The following is a 17,031-nucleotide window of genomic DNA, read 5'->3' on the forward strand; positions in this document are numbered from 1 at the left end:
ACACACTTTAACTTTAAGTTTCATCAAAATTGGATGAAAATTGTGACCTCTAGATTCTCCACAAGCTAAAAACGTGGTTTTCCATACAATCAGGGGCCACAATCCTTGAAGTTATGGTCCAATACATGCCAGTTTCAAAAGGAACCGAGATCTTTGGGAGATAGACCTATATTTCAAGTTTCGTGAAAATTGGGTAAAAATTGTGACCTGTAGTATTTTCAATATTTTAGACATCCCATTAGAAAATATACTGGTTCCCTGAGCTGGTCCCTCGAACTAATATTAATGAAATGTGCGCGTTCAAATCTAAATGAAGCTGACAATTTTAAGCCAACCCTTTTATGTTGATCATTTCATTGTGTTTAGCAAACGCTAAACTACTAAATGTAGTACTTAAACATGTAGCAAAAAAAATAGGCTACTTAAAATATAAAATGACAAATATTTGAAATATAGTGGTTTAGAGACTTAAACACACAGTAGTACATTACAGGTACATGGATTATAAATAATATTTACCTGTCACGAAGTCAGATAACACATGGTGTACGGTACTTATTTACATTATACATTTATACATACATGTATTGTACAATATTACATTCAACACTCAACACAACTACCAACAATGATGCAATATCTTTAACCCACTTGATGAGAATTACATTACTTTGTAACAGATGTGTTTCAAATCAGAAAAAATTCCCACAAGGCACAAACAATTTAGATACTGACAATATACTCAATCTGTGACTTTACTATCCAAGTATTGGTATATAAATAAATTAAACTGTAGAATGACAAATCTGATTACAACATATGACAATATGTTTGACAGGCAAAACAAATTGAGAATTATACAGTATCTAAAATCTATGGGAAAATTTAAGGGTTTCTCTATGACCTCAATGGTCAATGTCTGGCCAACTAACCTGCATGCAGGCCATTGTTTATCTAACTATTGTTGCATAAACAAACCTGAATGTTTCATACAAATGAAGTCCCTAGTAAAGTAATAATGAAATAGAATGCTAGTTGTTATGTTAACTTTAACAGAGTATTTCTGAAACCTGATATTTGACATGATACATGTACATAAAAAATGGCCTATTTCAGGAATAACAAGCCAACAGTGTGAGGCTAATGTACCCCTTCAAAACCCAAAATAGAATACACACATTAATTAATTTGCACATTAATCTTTTTCAAAGGATTGAACAATCAAACTGATCATCTATACTTAGTCTAAGCAGAAATGTTCATGATCAAACTCAGTCAAGCATTTAAAGTACCTGGTAGTTAAACTATACACTAAGTTTCATCACTCTCCATCTGTTAGAATCAAAGTTATCTTGTTCCAATGCATTAATCAATGAAATTGCTAAGCTCTGCTTAGGTTTAGTGGAAAATGTTAATCATTAAACTCAGTCAAGACATTAAACTTAGTGAAGGTTTTGATATAATGAATCTATACTCGGAGTTTCATCACTCTCACCAAATTAGAACCAAACTTATCATGTTCCAAAGTCTCAACCAATCAAATTGCTTATCTCTGCTTAGCCTTAGACATAGTGGAAAATGCTCATGATCGAACTCTCTCACGGCATTTACCTAACAGACAGCTACACCAAGTTTGAACATTCTACCTCAATTAGATTCAAGGAGAGCTATTGTGTTACAAAGTCTCGACCAATCAGACTGAAGTTTCTACTTTGTCTAAGGAGCAAATGCTCAGCATTGAACTTTGTGAAAGTGGCAATATTTGGTTATTTTCAGACTAACACATAGGCCTACACCTTACTTTCAGTAATTTTTTGGTGCGTTTTGGGTATTCAGCAGTTGGACGAAACTATTCGACTGGACTTTGAGAAAAAAACACTTACACTTACTTACAGTAAAACATCCACCCTAACTGTCAAACATGCATGAGTCTGGGAATGATCAAAACCAGGAAACTTGGCTCTACCACCTACAGGCTACAGTACAACATGTGTTACATAGATCAAGTCACACTGATCCCCAGTGAATATTCGCTAGGCTGCGAAGATCACTGATAAGAATGACATCCATGCGACTTAATGAGCCACAAATATTAACTTTTTTCCTCCAACAAATTAAATTCTAAAACATTTCTTTTTATGTATTAGAATCAGCGGCTGCTAGGCAGGATATGCCTACACTTTGCAACAGATGGATAGAGAACAAGCTAAAAACAAATACGATTTTTTGTACAATCAGGGGCAAAAATCCAGAAAGTTATGGCCTGAAATGTGCAAATATCAAACGGGACTGAGATCTTTGGGATATAAAGATATGTTATAAGTTTCATCAAAATCGGATAAAAATTGTGACCTCTAGAGGGTCCACAACCTTCGTATTACACACTTCTACACAATTTGCATACAAAGAGCGGCCATTTTGTCAGGCAGTTTCATTTCGATTTTCCCGATATACGACTTAATCTTCATTATGGTGGAATGGTGATGTATTTAAACGGTTTTTAAAATCGGAAAAAAATTGTGACCTCTAGAGAAACCGCAAGCTAAAAATGCGATTTTTCGAACAATCAGGGGCCATAATCTAGGAAGTTAAGTTCGGGTATCCGCGATTATCAAAAGGAACCAAGATCTTAATGTGTAAAGTTGATATATTCACACGTTTATTTATATCGGATAAAAATCGTTACCACTACAGGGACCACAAGCTAAAAACTGATTTTTTGTTCAATCAAGGGCCATAATTCAGGAAGTTACGATCCGATATGCACAAATATCGACAGGAACCAATATCTTTGGGTTATAAACATGTATTTCAAGTTTCATCGAAATCGGATCAAAATTGTGACCTCTAGAGGGTCCACAACCTTGATTTACTTGATGTTTACATTATTTGCATACGAGGTGAGGCCATTTTGTCCAGCAGTTTTGGCTAGATTTTCATGAACGTCGACGTCAACAACCATTACGGTGTAACGGTGATATATTCGAACATTTTTTTAAATCGAATCTTTGGGTTATAAACTTGCATTTCAAGTTTCATCAAAATCGGATCAAAATTGTGGCCCCTAGAGGGTCCACAACTTTGATATATCAGATGTTTACACTATTTGCGTACGAGGGGCGGCCATTTTGTCTGGCAATTTTGGTCCGATTTTCATGAAACTCAACCTCAGACAAAATTACGGTGTAACGGTGATATATTCAAACGTTTGTTTAAATCGGATAATAATTGTGACCTCTAGAGGGGCCACAAGCTAAATGTGGGCGTATAAAAATAAATAAAGACGTTTGAAGTATTTGTAGGTAAAAATTATTTCCTATTTTAGTGTAAATGGGTGGTATTAAAAAGAGTAAAAGGCGCTATCTGCTCGAATTGGTAACGTCTTATGTAAACAATGCACGTGCCATTATATACAGATGTAAGTTTACATACTGATTTATTCCTGGGGAGAGGCTTGTTCTGAAAAGTAGCTCTATACCTGTAATGGCTGTTGGTCTGTTGAACCAAGTGACAATAATGCATACTAAAATTATAAATTACAGGTAAGCTAGCTTAATTACTGTACAGATTAATCAATTGTCAACCTATTTCTGCCACAGTAACTCACAGTATACTTTTATTACGATCACCACAGGTCCCGGTATACATGTTAATTATTACAATCATAAGAAAATAAATCCCAATTGTACTTGTAGTATGTATGTAAAACAAGCCAACAGTGAGGCTGATGTCCCCCGCCGAAATCCCCAAATAAATAGATGACACATATTAATTAATCGCACATCTATTTTTTTCAAAAGTATTAGCTTTAGCTCAACATGTTAATCATCGAACTCAGTCAAGACGAACATCTACATCAAGTTTAAACATTCTACCTCAATTAGAAGCAGAGTTGTTATGTTCCAAAGTCTTGACCAATCAAAATGCTTATTGCTCCTTAGAGCAGACAATTCTCATCATCGAACTTAGTCAAGGTATTGATGTAATGAAACAATACACCAAGTTTCATCACTCTCACTTAATTAGAACTAAAGTTATCGTGTCCCAAAGCATCAACCAATCAAATTGCTTATCTCTGCTTACCCTGGGCAGAAAATGCCCATCTTCGAACTCCATCAAAGCATTGACCTTATAAACACCTACACCAAGTTTGAACATTCTAGGTCAATTATACACCAAGTTTCATCACTCTCACTTAATTGGAACTAAAGTTTTTGTAACCCAAAGCATCAACCAATCAAATTGCTTATCTCTACTTTTCCTAAGGCTAAGCAGAAAATGCTCATGATTCACACTTCATCAAGGCATTGACCTAATAAACACCTACACCAAGTTTGAACATTTTAGCTCAATTAGGAGAGTTATTGTGTTCCAAAGTCTCGGCCAATCAAATTGCTTATCGCTCTGCTTACCCTGAGCAGAAAATGTTCATTATCGAACTTATTCAAGGTATTGATGTAATGAAACTTTACACCAAGTTTCATCACTCTCACTTAATTAGAACTAAAGTTATCGTCTTCCAAAGCATCAACCAATCAAATTGCTTATCTCTGCTTACCATAAGCAGAAAATGCTCATCTTCGAACTCCATCAAGGCACTGACCTTATAAACACCTACACCAAGTTTGAACATTCTAGGTCAATTAGAAGGAGAGCTATTGTGTCCCAAAAAGTGTGACGGACAGACAGACGGACGAACCCATTTTAATAGTCCCCTGCTTTCTTCAAAGGCAGGGGACAAAAATAACATTCAATCTACATCAAATCAACCAAAAAATAGTATGCCTTATTCATACAAAACTGCTAAATTTTTTGTCTATCAAAAGACTACTAACAATATGAATGGTAGCCAGTAGCTGGTCGACCAATGAAAGTTCAGCATTTCTTAAACAGAATTAAGCTATAATTGCTTCTGTACATTAAGCTTACCACTTGGTTGAACTTACCTTTTATAATAGTGATTTAAAAATGTTTATTTCTATCTAATCTTGTATAGTTGCATCGAGCCTCCAAGTACATGAAATTGTTTTTGATATTAAAAAAAAAAGTAAAGACCAAAAATACATTCTCCTTTCATTGGCATTTAAAAAAATAATGTATCTAACAGATTCGGTGGTGGTGGGGGTGTAATATCTTGCATGGACCTTACATGTACACATAATACAATTGGTGATGCGTACGTAACTAACGTACGAAAATTAAATGGTAGCTGGCTTTTTTTTCGCACGTATACATTGAATGGCCATTTTGCTCAGTAATCCCAGCCAGAATTTGGCTATTTTTTAAAAATTGTGTTAAAGTTTTAAATTTTTGTTTAGAACTGAAATAAATTAACTTCTAGTCAATCCCCACGCTAAAAACATTAACAGAATTGATTGTGTATATCTGAAATAGGCACGACCGAAGCACAAAATAGTCCCAATATGCCGACGTCAAATCTAGAGTTGTAGATGATGTTATTTTTGTGAAAAATCATTGGAAGAAGCGATAAGACGTTCTGTACGGATTATACAGTCCTAAAGGCTGCAAGAAAGCTATTGTTTACAATGCAACATTGTGTCTTGTAATGTTGAGAATGATGGTGTTTACGTTTGTTTGTTGATGTGACCTCATGACCTGTGACGTTTAGATAACGTCATATGGATATCATGGCTATTCACTGTGTCAGAGTCACTTCTCTGCAGGTAGGGTGAGTCTGTCGTTCAGATTGTTGGTGATGGACTAAAATCTGCCTATTTCACTAATTTCAGATCTTTTTTCCTGGCTTCAAATGTTATAAAATTATCAGGACATTTATTTACATGTACATGAAAAGCCCATGCCATAATCAACTACTTAGAGACCATCGAATGGCTGAGAATTTAATAATGTGTGCTTTTGATGTCATCCTTGATTCGTCATGACCAGGTGTGACAATTTCACAATTGATGGAATGTGTAATGTTTATGTCTAAATAGGATTAACCTATTTATCTATTATTATTATTATTGTTCGATTTATATAGCGCTTCATTACTTGTGAAGTGTTTCTAAGCGCATATCACAAACATATACTTCAAACACACAGAAACAATCAAAATCAGGAGAACATAATTAAACACAGCTGCCTGTTAGGCGCTATTATTCAAAGGTTTATATCCAACAAATCAACCGGCTAATCTCAATATTGAACTCAGTCGAGGTATTACCTGATGAACACCTACACCAAGTAGAGTTCAAAAATAAAAACGAAGTTTAAAAGAATCAACTTCATTAACAAAAATTAAACAATCAAAAACTAAACAGATAAATCAAATTCAAACGAAACAAATAAAACAAAGAAAATGAAAAGAGCAGTTCGTTACCATTCTACATTAACAAAATAAAGGAAATCAACTTGTGAAAATTTTTTCAAAAAATAAGAGCAAAGTAACACTAATGTTAATAATTATCAAAAGGAACCAAGATCTTAATGATAAAAACATATATTTAAAGTTTCATCCAAATTGGATAAAAACTGTGGTCTCTAGAGGGTCCACAACCTTGATATACCATATCTATCTATTTCTTAATTAATTACAGGTATGTAAATTATTGTACCGGTAACCTAAATTTTATGAATATTGTTGTGATGTTATGACGATGTGCAATGCATATTGACATTGTGTTTACCTGTTTAAGATGAGTCAATAAAAATCTTTTCTTAAATATTTAGCACCCATGCCATTTAATTGGATGTACGGTATCCGAGACTTTGTTTAATATTATCATAGCAATCCAATAGTACATGTACCTATGCCTATTTAAAGATACATTCCTGTGTACAAACTGGGTGATTTATGGTATTATAATAGGACTAAACACATATACAAACTAATTAATTTGTCATAATTTTGCTTCAAATCCTTCTCAAAACATTGTAATTTAGGCTAAATAAATCTTGTCAAAACATTCAAACATACGGTAGGCCTATACTGAAATGAAATAAAATGGGGTTTAACGTCCTACTGCTCCGAACTGGGCTAATGAAAACGGGCATTCCATATAGTGTGCTATGAGGGAAATTTTGCCCTGACAGCTGCACTATACGGCCGACTCCTATACATAGGCCTATCGAATTCCAACTCTCAAGGGATCTTTTACGTGCACGCCAATGTGTACACGAGACGTCAGCTTTTCATCCCATCTGAACGACTAGACAGTTGTTCTTGTCACGCCCCCCGTCCTGCATCACTGACAAGAGGGAACAAATATAATATATAAAGTAATTTGAGGTTGAGATTTTCAACACATCTATCTTTAATAAATTATTTCAAGAACCAACAATTTATAATATGTAAAAAATCTTATTCTTGTTTCTATTTCTATGCATGATCATATTTTTTTTTTTTTTTTTTTTTACCGAAAGTCGGCATGTTTACAAATTTGAGTTTTAGCCTAATTTTAACTTTATAGCCATGAAAGTTCCAGATTTAAAGAAAAAAAAAAAAAAATATCTACAACTTTACGAATCGTGCGTTGAATTATACAGACTAGTCTAATTTCCAATTTTTTTGCCAACGTGCCAGCCATGCCCATGCATGGCTGCCATGTGAGTTTTTGTGGCTGTTGTGGCTTGAAAATCAATGATTTATTGATTCATTTTCAAACAAAACCGGCTAAAAAATTTGAAATTGTTTTCAAAACATGATACGACATAAAAGAAAATCAAACTCACCACCATAAGAGCTGAATTGTTCGTTTGAAATCAAGAAATGAACAGAGAATTGAGAGAACTTGACAGCAGACGGTCCTGCATAACGGTAACTGAGTAGAGTGCAAATTGTGGAACGCACGCGACGAATACAGGAATATAACGGAATACGAATTCATTCATACAAAAAATGACGCAATACCCACCAATTGCCACACGGCATGCACGTGATTCACAACATCAAAACATAATTTATAGCCAATATTTTTATTATTGCGTAACCCTATTTTTTAAAACCGGGATGCACAGTTTTAACTAGTCTGGCAAAGCTGAAGTCACGAATCTTACGTTTCTAACTCCAACATGAACACTCCGCAACATATTAAACCGTTTGGCGATATCAAAAATGCATTTTCCTAATTTGGACAATCAAGTCTTCATGAAATCAAAATTTGTTATAAGGGAGGCTACTACATTTTAGGATTTGGAATACGGACTCAGACTAGCACTTACTTACCCATTGACTTCAATGTTAAATGGCTGTAACATCACAGGCTTCAGCTCTTTGCTCAACGTTCCGTTGGTTCCAATCTTTATAGGCACAACGGGGACCACATTTGGCAATCTCCTCATCATAATTTTGTAGGGGGTTGACCATTTAGATTTTTTTGCTACGGGGATTTGAAGTTGACTGGGGTGAAAATCTCACTTCCGACACAATGATTGCTCTGCAGAAAGACACTTTACACCCCCTATCCCTACGCTGTAAATCATCAGTATTACCCAAAACTGCTATGAAATTGCAAATTTGATCCCTTTTCTCCAATTCTAGACCAGAAAGTCAACCCAAAAATGCAGGAATAGGGGAGAAAAAAAATAAGGGAAAAATTGTCTATTTATAACTCGCACATCATGAAATAGGGGGAAATAATTACTAGTCTTAGTCCATACATATGGTTTTATAAGTTCATATATCATCAAAATTCTTTTCTTTATAGCTTTACATTTATTTTTGCAACATTATTGTAATACAGAATCAAAAAAAAATAATTACTGCAGAAATGGTGACCCTTTAAAGTTATGTACTGTTTTGTATACCGGATTGCAGCTCAGGTCCATGGGCCTTTTGTTCTAGAATTGAAGATTCTTTCTAAATTTTGTCGAAATGTGAGTTCTGCGAAAAGATTTAAAGAGTTTCAAACAAGTCACATCAAAAATATTCAAAATATTGGAATATTTTTCAAAAGTTGACTTTCTTTTACCTTTTTCTACAAAATGGTCCATTTTTGACACTTCGTATGCCTCAAAATGCTAATATTTCCCTATTTCTGGGAAAGTCTGAGATGAAAAGCATTTATTTCTAGAAACCTTGGCCGGTATACAGGAAGACAAGCTGCAAATTTGTTGCATTGAAGGTAACTGTAAGGAACTATAGTGAAACCTGTAAGCCCACCCCCTAAAAATGTTGGTGTGGTAACAAATCCCACTTAATGTGTCCACATAAGTAATACCGTTTATGGAATATGGCTAAAAGCCATGTTCTTCTATCCCTGGCTTATATACATACATATAAACACAGTTTTTTATAAGAAGCATGAATTATTTATTAAAATATGGATTGATAAATGTAAAATAAATGCTGTATTTAGGTGACAACCAGCCACTCTAATAAGAGGGTCGCAATTTAATGGTGGTCTGCCTCCATATTCATGAAGCAATGGTCCGAGAAATCCCCTTCTGGTCATTATTGGATTGATCTCTGATACTTGAGGTTTTGAGGGAGTGCGTCTATTCTTTCCGTTCAATAAAATCTCTCCTAAGTACAGCAAAATGACAACCTTTAATTTAAGCTGGGATCTTGCCTAAAATGTTTGACAGTGATTTAAGGTATTCTAAAAAAAAAAAAAAAAAAAAAAACCAAATCGGAGGACCAGAAGAAAACCCAAAAGGTTGGACAAGCAACCCTACTACCCCTTGTCACGTACAACCGGGGGTCTGAGTTGATCCAATGATAGACCTTATAATATAGCGCGCACCTGCTAACCATTCAGCCATCCAACCCCCGAGTCATTATGTAACATTATGTAAACAAATTTGGGGCTCTGTTTAAACCCGAATGATATTGTTACGCAGTTAGGTATTGGTTGTTAATCAGACTATTGACCAGTCATAATTTGGAACAGAAATTTGCTTTCATTACGGCAGTGTTGAGTGGGATTAGGTCTAATCAAACAAAACACTGCAAAGATTATGTCGATCAATCGATATTCCTAAAGATTATGTCGATCAATCGATATTCCTAGATAAATTCCACCGTGTCTGAAGTTATACGCGGATACCGTGCAGGTGGAAGAGAGGTTGTTTCCAATTAAATTTCTCCGCTTTGAACCGAGATATTAGCTATTAAATTTTAAGCCTAGCCTCGATCATTATTACTAGAGTCGGTAAGATAAAAAATATAGTCTCGATTATCCAGTTTTCGATTTAATCATCAATGTAGGGTGCCCCATGAACCCCAAATTTTCCCTACTGAAAGTTGAACTCGACAGTGAATGTGCACGCTTCAGTGACTTGTATGGAAGTGATTTTTGGCCAGTCACGCGATGCGATAACACTCAGCGCAATAGTCTATGAGTCTATAAATAGCCATCGCACGTGAAATTTTCTACACATCTATCAACTATTACAGCCGTAAAAAATCTATTGTTGACGATTCTGAATCGCAGTTATATTTAGTTTTTTTTTTGGTTATTAGAAATTACGTTCGTTTTATTTTTTTAATCGCTTTATCATTAACTATACCGTTAGGAGCGGCATCTTTTTGTTTAGTACAGGTAATATCTCTGAAGGTTTTTAAAACAATTGTTGAGTTGCCTAACGTGCATGTTTCTAAATTCAATTTCTTGATCCAACTTTATGTTATGTTTCGCAAAGAAGTAGTCTTGATTATCCAGGCCTGTCAATCAGACGGAGAATGGTCGGTAGACTGATGAAGCGAGACTAAGTTCAAAATAAGGGCACGTAACCTATTTTTTACTCAAAAGTACCTTGATGACTTATGGCCGACACTCGAGTAACCATTTTTCAGTCTATTATTTATTGATGGTTAAATGGTCATAGCTTATTAAGTACAACATGACCGTTTATTTAGTGACTATAAATGTGCGAAACATATTGTGGTAATTGTCGAGATAATTGAAGATATTTATTTATGGTGGGGTACTCTATCAATGAGCTTTGAGCAGCAGATCGGATTCAAATCCAGTGAAAATCCCACACATAAGATGACATCGAAAGTTGATTATGGTTTGGATAATTTAAATGTCTAATTAATATCTTATATAACATTTCAGGCCTAAAGAAAGACCTGCAATAGGCATATTTAGCTCTTGCATAATGTATGTTTAAGATTTAGGACTGAATAATCGTGAAATTTGGTGATGGTATATACAGTTCTATCAAATATCGTTTAGTTTCTTTAAATAAGTTAGATTTTGACCATCTTTTGAAGGACAACGAATGGCTACCACTTATTAATCACATCTTTATAGGCCGATTAACTCACTTTTATACTTTGGTTATCAAGTGGATTTACTAAGCATTATGGTTATTCAGAAAATTATAATTTCTACTTGAAAATCCAAATCCAAACGTCATTCAATCGGGGTGGCGCTCTGGGTCTCCCTGGCGTTGGTACGGGAATGCTTCTCGGGAGTTTCCAACCCGGTTTTCTCCCGTCAAGAAAACGTGTCTAGTTGTTCGGATGGGATAGAAATAAAGAAAGATTTATGAATATCTGACGTTTTAAAACTGGTCCACACAAAAGACCCTTTATTCGTCGTTCTTTTCTAAATACATTTTGTAAAAATTGAGTCAAAAATGAATAGCAGATGTAAAACATAGATGCTATTACATAAACCCGTGACAAGTTACTTCGCGCGATGACACGATATTTTTATCACTGTTACGAAACATCGTTATATAACAGAGAACTAGCCGTACCCATATAAACCCCATTTATGTGTGTGTGTGTGTGTGGGGGTGGGGGGGGGGGTATTATTGAGAATGTTACGAAAATGAAACGTGTCTTGCTTTTTACTGTGTAAATTGTTACGTTTTAGAATGCTATATATAAATCCAGAAATATTAGCATAACCGTAAAGCTGCACTACTTTGTTTCACGGTAAACGGTGAAAAGATAAAAGGTATGCCGACAAAAACTGATTTAAACACTGGTTTAATATACATATAGTAAAATGTTATAGTTAAAGCTACTCTCAGGTGTTAGATATTAGAAATAAAGTTGTTTTAGGAAAGAAAACTAGGTTTTTGCGAATACTTTCCACTTTATTAAGCTTCTTCAGGCAAGCTTTACCAATATATATAATCAAATCTAATTTAAAAAATCAATCGGATGTCTCTGATTTTAAGTAGATTACAACACCGCGGACATTTAAGAGATTGACGATAACATAGATAATCGAGTATACCGTTGCTACGATAATAAACAATCTATTTACGCAACATTTTGTCAAAACTTCAAACACTCAAAACTTTGCACATAATACAGTAATTTGACTGAAATTTTCAGTATATTCATATTTTATTATCTACTTTTGAACTATTATAGTAAGAACAGCGAACTCTTTATATAATTCTTGCATAATACATCTTTAGCGATCGGCTTTTAGTGTCCCACGAATTCTCTCCATATACACGAATCAAATTGCCACTTGTATAGACAATCGGACAACTTAAATTCTGTGGGAATATTTCATTATCTGGCAACCTATCTTTGTGTGCTGTGTAATTGATATTTGCTGATACTGGTAGATATCTATATAAATAATTTGATATTTTACGATGATAAAACAATGTACATACCTGTATGTTTATCTCTATATAATAAATTTAATATTATATAAACTGTTTTTTGTATCTTATGCAACACGTCTTCATTAGCCCATTCCGCGCAGAAAAGTAACAGATTAACCCCATTTCATTTCATTTCATTTTATATAACATGATATATTGCCTAATACGAGTATATATCATTTTAATAATTAAGGTGCGATTAAACTCACATTACTTGAAAATTTGACAGCCGAGGCAACCAGAACAAAACGAGTCGCTGTATGACAGGTGGGTTCTTATTTCAATTTCTTGTCCCATTTACATCAACGTTTGGATTTAAAATTAATTTATGTCTTGTTTGCTCCTATCGTACTGTTGAAAGTGTATTTCCAACATATCTGTATAGGGTTCATTTTGATACCTAAATATATTATTCTAATAATGATAGATAGCTACAAAATCAAACGTTCACAATCATTTAGGAATCCGATATGAAGTAAGATTGGGATTTGGGACTCAAAATTCGAATAACACAATAAATTTGTGATAAGCTGAGAAAAGTCAGACACAGCATTTACATCGTCGATGTCTCCGTTAAGGTCCGTTTATCTTGAACACGAACGCGACAGCTGACTCAAGACGGCTTCACGACCAATTTCATCTGCGAATTTCTGTGCGAATCGTCGCTTTCAGTTTGCAGTCGTGGCCACGTTCGCGTTCGCGCTCAGTATAAACGGTGACCGCGTTTGATTGTTTAACTTATGAGATTGCCTCCAGAGCGAATTTTTGGGAACAATTCGCGCGAACAGTTTTCATTAGCCAATCAGAGTGCGAGGTCAAAAGTCATACATGTGACGTATCTGTGGCAGATGGCTCGTGACGGCTTCGCCATGCTAGGTGACATGTAAGCGGACATGGTCAAATTATAAATGCACCACTATCATCGGCGAATTTCCGTAAGTATCGTTGCTTTCACTACGAACGGTGAAAGTAGGACATTAAAACCCATTTCATTTCATTTCACGAACGATAATTCGCGCGGAAAATCGCAGAGGTTGCAGTTCGCGGTCGTGGCCGCTGTAGCGTTCGCGCTCAGTATCAATTGCCCTTTGTACTGAGTGCGAACGTGACCACGCAAATCATTGTTCGTACTGAAACCGGCGATACGCGCGGAAATATGTAGACGAAACTAGCGTATTGAGGATTTGAACATGTATATACCATATGACCCCAACACCCTGGTTGACTAATAAAATTCATTCTAGCAAACAGTTCCCAAAAATTCCGCGTTCACCGCAAAAGGCCGTTTATACTGTGCTCGAACGCAAACACTTCCACGCTTAGTATAAACAGTTTAAACGACTTCCTTCAAATACGATCACCGCGCTCAGAATAAACATTATAGTATGCGCGAACGCAAAACCAACAACTGCAACTTTCGCGAATCATCGTTCGTATTCAGAGCGGCGTTATGCGCGAATCATCGTTCGAACTGAAAGCGGCGTTATGCGCGGAAATATGTAGATAAAACTGACGCATTTTTATTTTAACCATGTCCGACCACTCATCATCTGACACGACGACATGTTTTTTGTACTTTTTTCTTTTTAATATCTTTGAAATCCGTGCGACTTTTATCATATATAAGATGCTTCTCAATTGCAAAATCGCGATCGTCTGTCTTGTCTCCTTGATTCCATTATGAACGAAATTGGCCGTTGATTCCGATCCGAGACTGGAGACTGAGTTATTTCGACTTGGTGGCGTCCCCAGAAGATTTGAGCTAAAATGGGAGGCTGTATAAGCCATTTCCAACCAAGTCGGACGCCAAATTGAGTATGAGTAGCACCCCACCCAAACTGTGTTATTTGGATTGATTAAATCAATGAATGCGCGATGACACTGTCTTTTGTTTTTGTGTGGAAGGCGAGGGGGGAGGGGGTCCAAACTTGATCTAACTTTGTCGCCAGCGACCATGGTAATGCCGTGTGACAAAATACCGATGAAAAATCATAACAATGCCCTTCTACTCATGAAATACGGTTTTGAGAGAGAGAGAGAGAAATGGGGTTTAACGTCCACTCGGAACTAACATATGGTTTTATTTTATTTCAATAATTCGCTTGCGCGTAGAGGTCTTTAGCAGTGGGAGGAAACCGGAGGACCCGGAGAAAACCCACGAGGTTGGACAGGCGACCCTACTCCTTGTCACGTACAACCGGGGATTCGAAACCACGCCAGTTGACTCAATGACAGGTCTTATGATACAGTGCGCACGTGCTAACCATTCGACCATTCGACCATCCAACCCCCCAAATATGATTTTGAAACAAAATACAAATGATACATACGTCTTACCTTCGTGCGTTCTGTAATCATCTAGTGGTAGATAAATTTCAAATAAATAACGCATTATTAATTAAATGTAGAACAGATATTATCAGCAACTAACCTTTTAGTGTGATTAAACAACCTTAAAATCATCTGTGGCGTCACCAAACCAGGATTTTACAGTGTATGTGTGGTGGGTGGGGGAAGTGGGGTGTGGGGTGCTTCCACCAGAAATATTTCCTAAAAATGAAGACAGTCGACTAATGAAGTTCGGACATGTCGTATGTAGCTTCATACCTTAATCTTTTTTAATTCTTTAAGACCACCACCTCACAGTGAAGAGAGAGAGAGAGAGAGAGAGAGAGGGGGGGGGGGGAGTCACCACTCTGGAGTGGCCACTGTTAAAGCTATATATTGACTCTTTATCGTGTGTATATAAGTGTTAAGACTTGTTAGATTTGTCAATTTTGTAATCTCTCTTTACCACAGATTACGTATGGGGGCGGGGCGGGGCGGGGGGGGGGGGTCTAACATGTGGGCGTTATAACTTATATCATATGTCTGCCCATTGAGTCAATTGACGTGGTTTCGATCCCGTGACAAGGAGTGAGGTAGCTTACCTAACCCCGTGTGTTCTCCACCCCCCGCACCGCTTCCATTGTGCTAAAGACCCCTGCCGACAAGCATATGAATGAAATAAAATTGTACAATAATCCCGAAATGACCCAGTTTGTGTTGAGCGGTCGTTAAACCCCATTCCCCTCTCTCTCTCTCTCTGTCTCTCTCTCTCTCTCTCTCTCTCTCTCTCTCGGATGTTTGGTGCAGGAAAGTAGGTCGTTATTCCGTTCAATCATAGGAGAAAAACCAGACTGGTAAATCCAGAGAAACTTTCTCGACCAACACCGGTATTGAGCCCGGAACTCCTCGTTAGTGAATCAGTGCTATACTCACTGAGGCGCCGTAGCTCCCTTTTAGTTGATGGAAATGTATATATTTAGACCAAAGACATATTAAATTGACTTAGAGCCAGATATATTTCTGTGGTATTTAGTGCCATTCACATGCACTCACGTAATCGCTAAAAATTAAATATTAATTAAAATACAACCACTTACTTAGTTTATCAGCAGACACAGAAACTATATAAATGTTTAATGATACACCAATTAGATTTAGATTAATTCTTCAACGCAATAAGTGTATATAGGCCTCACGAATACTATAGACTAAATGACAAACCGAGAAACCTAGTTTTATTTTTAGATAAATATTTATCTGGAAAATCTGTAACAATAACAATAACAACAACACCTATTCTAGAAAAAACCAGTTGGCTTATAATATTATATCAATAGACTTATGACATAAAATGATGACAATAATTACAAAAACATTTCAAATGAAATGAAATGGGGTATAATAACGTCCTACTTTTCTGCACCGATTGGGCTAATGAAGACGGGCACACGCCATACAATGTGCTAAGAAGGAAATGTGCCCGGACAGAGGCGCTACGGCCTACTTTTATTTCGAATTCCTACTATCAAATGTTTATTACGTGCACGTGAATGTGTACTCGAGACTCCGAACGACTAGACATTGTCCTTGTTAGACCCTCCGCCCTGCACCACTGACAAGGGGAATCCGTGCCGGAAAATCCAGAGGAACTTTCACGGCTAAAATATAGTTAGCGAGCCAGCACATCTTACTCACTGGGGCACCGCCCCCAAACCACATTTCACAACTGACTCTTACTGGTATGATTCTAAGACAAAATCAGAGGCGGATCCAGAGGGAGGGGGGGGGGGTGTCGAAACCTCCCCCCTGCTCAGCTACATAAATTGTTTTGTAACTCAACACTTTTTATGAGAAAAGTTTCTCGCCCGTGTGCTTTATCCTTTATCGTCAGATGTGGGACAGGATGGGCACTCAAAGCAACAGATAATGATATAGATATTATGTGATATCACAATTAATGCTTTGCATCCATGAAATTGAATCACAATGTCATTGTATAAATTCATAATAAAAATTGACGTCAAACGAGGTGTTGAAATTTCTCTGTGGGGGGGGGGGGATACATTGTCTCAGAAACCTGGCAAATCCCCTCCTGCAAAAATTCCTGGATCCGCCCCTGAAAATATACTGAAATTTATCAGTTCATTGTACTAGTAT

General features: G+C 36.3%; 1 protein-coding gene across 2 annotated transcripts in view; it reads right to left on the reverse strand.

Annotated features, from left to right (window-relative positions):
- The window catches only part of LOC126830149 (sodium- and chloride-dependent glycine transporter 1), a 50,349-nt gene extending 34,283 nt beyond the window's left edge, over nt 1-16,066 (reverse strand). The window contains exon 1 of one of the 2 annotated variants that reach the window (XM_050560425.2): nt 15,972-16,066. The gene's annotated coding sequence lies outside the window, so the exon portion shown is untranslated. Of the gene's footprint in view, nt 1-7,695; nt 7,776-15,971 lie in introns of those variants that run through there. The other variant, XM_050560424.2, reaches the window with a different exon arrangement.
- Between the last annotated feature and the right edge of the window lie 965 nt (nt 16,067-17,031).

The sequence above is a fragment of the Patella vulgata genome, chromosome 8 (assembly GCF_932274485.2).
Source record: "Patella vulgata chromosome 8, xgPatVulg1.2, whole genome shotgun sequence".
NCBI classification, from domain to species: Eukaryota; Metazoa; Mollusca; class Gastropoda; family Patellidae; genus Patella; species Patella vulgata.